The sequence below is a fragment of the Bactrocera dorsalis genome, chromosome 1, assembly GCF_023373825.1.
Source record: "Bactrocera dorsalis isolate Fly_Bdor chromosome 1, ASM2337382v1, whole genome shotgun sequence".
Taxonomy (NCBI): domain Eukaryota; kingdom Metazoa; phylum Arthropoda; class Insecta; order Diptera; family Tephritidae; genus Bactrocera; species Bactrocera dorsalis.
The window spans coordinates 24,653,925-24,660,361 of NC_064303.1; positions in this window are offsets into that span (position 1 = coordinate 24,653,925).

A 6,437-nucleotide genomic window follows, 5' to 3' on the forward strand; every position below is an offset into this window, starting at 1 on the left:
CATCAAGCTACCTGGCTGTCTCCGGATCGAAAAACTACCAACCAGATCGATCATGTTGTGATAGACGGAAGACACGTCTCCAGTGTTTTAGATGTGCGTGCGCTCCGAGGTCCTAACATCGACTCGGACCACTATCTTGTTGCAGCTAAGATTCGCACCCGCCTCTGTGCAGCAAAAAACGCACGCCAACAAACACAAGGAAGGTTCGACGTCGAGAAGCTGCAATCACAACAGACAGCCGAACGATTCTCTACTCGGCTTGCACTCCTGCTCTCTGAGAGCACTCGTCAACAACTCGGTATAAACGAACTGTGGGACGGCATTTCAAACTCCTTACGTACAGCTGCAACCGAAAACCATTGGTTTTCGGAAAGTGCAAAAGAACAGCTGGTACGACGAAGAGTGCCGTGTGTCGCAGCGGAGAGAAAACAGGCTGCCTACCTCGCAACGTTACGATCGACCACAACACGTGCGGGATGGGATAGATACCGAGAGTTGAAGAGGGAAGCGAGACGCATTTTCAGACAGAAGAAGAAAGAGGCCGAAATGCGTGAGTACGAGCAGCTTGACAAGCTGGCCGACAGGGGTAATGCTCGAAAATTCTACGAAAAAAAATGCGGCGGCTTACAGAAGGTTTCAAGACCGGAGCATACTCCTGTAGAACCCCCCAAGGGTGATCTAGCCACCGATGCCCAGAGCATACTTAAATTATGGAGGGAACACTTCTCCAGCCTGCTGAATGGCAGTGAACGCACAACAGCAGGAGAAGGCGAACCCGATACCCCAATCGATGACGATGGAGCAGACGTTCCATTGCCCGATCATGAAGAAGTTCGAATAGCAATTGCCCGTCTGAAAAAAACAACAAAGCGGCAGGGGCCGATGGATTGCCGGCCGAGCTATTCAAACACGGCGGCGAAGAACTGATAAGGAGCATGCATCAACTTCTTTGTAAAATATGGTCGGACGAAAGCATGCCCAACGATTGGAATCTAAGTGTGCTCTGCCCAATCCATAAAAAAGGAGACCCCACAATCTGCGCCAACTACCGTGGGATAAGCCTCCTCAACATCGCATATAAGGTTCTGTCGAGCGTATTGTGTGAGAGATTAAAGCCCACCGTCAACAAACTGATTGGACCTTATCAGTGTGGCTTCAGACCTGGTAAATCAACAACCGACCAGATATTCACCATGCGCCAAATCTTGGAAAAGACCCGTGAAAGGAGAATCGACACTCACCACCTATTCGTCGATTTCAAAGCTGCTTTCGACAGCACGAAAAGGAGCTGCCTTTATGCCGCGATGTCTGAATTTGGTATCCCCGCAAAACTAATACGGCTGTGTAAACTGACGTTGAGCAACACGAAAAGCTCCGTCAGGATCGGGAAGGACCTCTCCGAGCCGTTCGATACCAAACGAGGTTTCAGACAAGGCGATTCCCTATCGTGCGACTTTTTCAACCAGCTTCTGGAGAAAATAGTTCGAGCTGCAGAACTCAACAGAGAAGGTACCATCTTCTATAAGAGTGTACAACTGCTGGCGTATGCCGATGATATTGATATCATCGGCCTTAACACCCGCGCCGTTAGTTCTGCTTTCTCCAGACTGGACAAGGAAGCATATGAATTGGGTCTGGCAGTGAACGAGGACAAGACGAAATATCTCCTGTCATCAAACAAACAGTCGTCGCACTCGCGACTTGGCACTCACGTCACTGTTGACAGTCATAACTTTGAAGTTGTAGATAATTTCGTCTATCTTGGAACCAGCGTAAACACCACCAACAATGTCAGCCTAGAAATCCAACGCAGGATAACTCTTGCCAACAGGTGCTACTTCGGACTAAGTAGGCAAATTGAGAAGCAAAGTCCTCTCCCGACAAACAAAAACCAAACTCTATAAGTCACTCATAATTCCCGTCCTGCTTTATGGTGCAGAGGCCTGGACGATGTCAACAACAGATGAGTCGACGTTGCGAGTTTTCGAGAGAAAAGTTCTGCGAAAGATTTATGGTCCTTTGCGCGTTGGCCACGGCGAATATCGCATACGATGGATCGACGAGCTGTACGAGATATACGACGACATTGACATAGTTCAGCGAATTAAAAGACAGCGGCTACGCTGGCTAGGTCATGTTGTCCGGATGGACGAAAACACTCCAGCTCTGAAAGTATTCGACGCAGTACCCGCCGCGGGAAGCAGAGGAAGAGGAAGACCTCCACTCCGTTGGAAGGACCAAGTGGAGAAGGACCTGGCCTCGCTTGGAATATCCAATTGGCGCCACGTTGCGAAAAGAAGAGAAACGACTGGCGCGCGGTTATTAACTCTCGGCTATAATCGCATAAGCGGTGTTCTACGCCAATTAAGAAGAAGAAGTTACGTATATAATGCTTCGCACCTTTTTCCATCTTTATAGAAATTCTTTAAATGTCTACTTAAAATTTTGCGGTTTCAATAATTTTGAAATTAGCGCTATATAATTACGTCGCGCACATTCAATGGGTGGTCTGCCAATACGAGATGGTAGACTTTTTGTACAGTTACCCTCTTGGCACCTTATCAAAAACCGACGAGCAACCATATTGAAACTCGTTAAACTCAGTTTTGGTGGTACCCATCTACAAGAATGTACTATGTTTTTCGATGTCATTTATGTGGTTAAAAATACATTTGCTTTAAGGGCCGGCCCTAGGCAAATGGCAAATGCAATCTTCTAAGCCCTTTTCGCTTTAACAACAAAATTTATAATTCGAGAACGCGTTGAAGATGAAGCGTTGAAAATAAATGAATGGTGCTTGAGAATCGACGATTAACAGTCAGAGATCTTATTGGCATCTTAGAATATCGGAAGGATCCGTGAAAACGATTTTGAAAGATCATTTGGTGAAAACATGATAGGTTCTAAAATTACAAAATTTTTTCGAAAATCAGCGATGCGTTAACGTCTGTGAAATAATGCTTTCCGTCTACCAGGATGTCATGAAAGGTATTATTGCTGGCGATGAGTCTTGAAATGAGTCTCGGAAACAGATAGATTTCTTTGATTATCGAGGTGTGGTGTATTCCGAATCCCTTCCGACCAACCAAACTCTAACAAGGAACATCATTTGAGTGTTCTGCGTCGTTTGCCCGAAGCTATTCGTAAAAGTAAGCTTGAATTATGGGCCGAAAACTCATTTTTGCACTACGACAATATACCCTCGCATTGACTCTTCGTGAGTTTTTCGTCAAATTTACAACCATTTAATTGATTTGGAGCCGGATAAACCTTTTGGTATTAAGAACTTCAACTATTTTCAGTACATTTAGACTCGAACCACTATCCAGCAAAAATCGTACGTCAACAAACACAAGGAAGGTTTGACGTCGAGAAGCTGAAATCACAACAGATAGCCGAATGATTTTCTACCCGTCTTGCATTCTTGCTCTCTGAGAGCACTTGTCAACAACTCGGTATAAGAGAACTGTGTGACCGCATTTCAAGCTCCTTACGTACGGCGACGAAGAGTGCCGTGTTGCAGCGTAGAGAAAACCGATTGCCTACCTCGCAACGTTACGATCGACCATAACGCGTGCGGGATGAGGGATGCGGTGAAGAACTGATAAGAAGCATACATCAGCTTCTTTGTAAAATATGGTCGGATGAAAGCATGTCCAACGATTGGAATTTAAGTGTGCTCTGCCCAATCCACAAAAAGCGAGACCCCACAATCTGCGGCATTTGGGCCTCATCAGTGTAGCTTTAGGCCTGGAAAATCAACAACTTACCAAATGTTCACCATGCGTCAAATCTTGGCCCAAGACCCGTAAAAAGAGGATCGACACACATCACACCTTCGTCGATTTCAAAGCTGCTTTTGACAGCACGAAAAGGAGTTGCCTTTATCCCGCGATGTCTGAATTCGCTATACGGCTGTATAAACTGACTTTGAGCAATACCAATAGCTCCGTCAGAATCGGGAAGGACCTCTCGGAGCCGAGACTATAAATGATAGGCGATGTGACACACTTTGGGTGGATATAAATTCAAATTCGATTCGGTTAAGTTATGTACAACCCCTACACGCAGTGTATATATCTGATATTGCCTTAGAACGGATGGTGTTGCGATAATTGAAGGGTTTATTTAGCATAGTTAATACGTTCCTATTTAGGCCATATTTGCCGTTTCGTTCGATAACTTGTTTTCTTTTTGAAGATAATTAAATACATTATCTCAAAGAAATACTCGTCCCAATAAAGAAAAAAACCTATACATTTGCTTTTCACATGTTTCGTTTGAGGCCAGTTTTTCACCATCAAAAGCATTCGATATACATACATATGTATGTAGATAGATAAGCCCTAAAAAAGTTGCATAAAAGCCTTCCAACAAAGCTCTCCGAGTTTCTGGTGAGTCACTATCTACGTGAGTGGCCTGGCATTGCCTTGTTGGAACACAATTACAATTCAATGCGTCTTATGGGCGATTGCTTTCTTCAGACGTGTTGATTCCCATTAAGACTTTGGCTGTAGGGGCACAGCTAATAGTAGATGCATCCCTGCCAATCTCACAAAACACATAGCAAAATCTTCCTAATCATAAATTTTGGCTTGGCCACAGTTTGCGCTGTGTCGCCGCGATTAGACGATGAGCATATTCGGTTGACGTTATCTTAAGTGATAAATTTTTCATCACCAGTAACTATCCGCTTCAGAGACATATCGATTTAGATGCGATTCAGCAGCGATTAGGTGATAGAAATTCGGTTCATGGGGTCGTGGATACATGAATGGAATGGACGAAACCAAAATTGGGTTTGATTCGCTAATACAGTATCAGGACCATAAATCCTATTACATTGTTAGTGACTTGGCTTGCGTTTTCGCCTTTAACGGTGAAAAATTGTTAAAAAAAAGCATACTCAAGTAATTACAAAAACTTATTTTTCTAATTCCTACAAGCGCACATAACGCGAGAGTGGGTTTTATCTGGGAAAATTGAAAAAGCCGGACTAAAGTCGACAGCTTCATATTTCGTGTAGTTCCGATTGTCGGTATTAAGTCGCTTTAGTTTGTCCTATGATCTGATCGTTTTGAATACTCCAAAAAGAAATTCACCCTTGGAACCTGACTCAGTGTAAAAGGCGATGGCTAGTGACTTCTTTATGTTCTTTGAACATAATATATCTATGTATAAGCTTCCATTTTAAACTAGAAAAGTAACTTCATATGGAGGTATTGCCTAATGATAAAACGTCCAACATATAAAAATAGAGAGTTCATTAGTTGCCTTGATCTACTCTATATTTGTCAATTAATTCAAAACTCAAACGCTCTTGATATGTTCAACGGATGAAGAGTTCATATTGCCCGAGCTCCGGATAACTTTAAGGTACATAGTAGTGTTTTAAAACTAGAGCTGAAAGACTTCTAACTCTCTAAATTTTACCCTTGTATAGCAATCCAAGTTCTATTCGAAAGTAGTGTTAAGTGTTCGAGGGAGTCAAACAGCCTCTAATACCCTTGTTCGAATTCCGCTCAAGCGAAGTAAGTGTCTCGATTATAACACTTTAATGAGGGGTTCGTTATTTACACGACAATCAGTTCAACCACTTTTACGATACCGGAATCCGCCCAGATTTTACCCGAACAAGTGCTGCTTTTCAGCGATCTAACCTTGTAAATAATAGTAGTACCTTGACTCGCACCACAATTTGTCTTTTCAAATTTTTGAAAATCAAAATGTCGCAAAAGTGTTTTTAGAGGTCTACTTTACCACGAACCGAAGTATATGAGTGGCGTAAAGCATTAATTTAAGGTCGTGAAGTCATTGGAAACTTGCCACATGCGAGTCGACCATCTACCAAAATGACAATAACATCGTTAAAGTTAAAGAAACAGTACTTGAAAAGCGTAGGGCTGGCATGAGAGACCAAACACATTTTGGTTAATGTTTTTGGTATGAAACGTGTCATTGCTAGACTAGTACCAAAATACCCGAATCTTTTGTCGTCGTCGAGTAGAGGTCGCAAAAGAAATGTTTGATTACCTAGCTGAGAACCCTACATTTATCAGGCACGCCATTTCTGTTGACGAGAATGAGCCGACACCGAAAACACCAAAATTCGCAGAAGGCACTGTATATCTTTCCAAAAATATATAATATATATATATATATATAAAATATTCAATATATATATATTAAAAGTGTTAATAAAGAGTTATATTAAAATACGTGAAAGTTTAGTTTTTTCTGTCCGGGTCAAATTTGATCACACTTCTTTTGAATAATTGCAACAATGAAATAATGTTTTATTTAAATACTTGTCATACAATGCATTAACAACAACAGCAATGGATATGCCATGTGCAAATATACGTACATAATATATAATATGATTATTAGCATACGTATTAAATAATTAGATAGTAAGCGGGTATATATCACATATA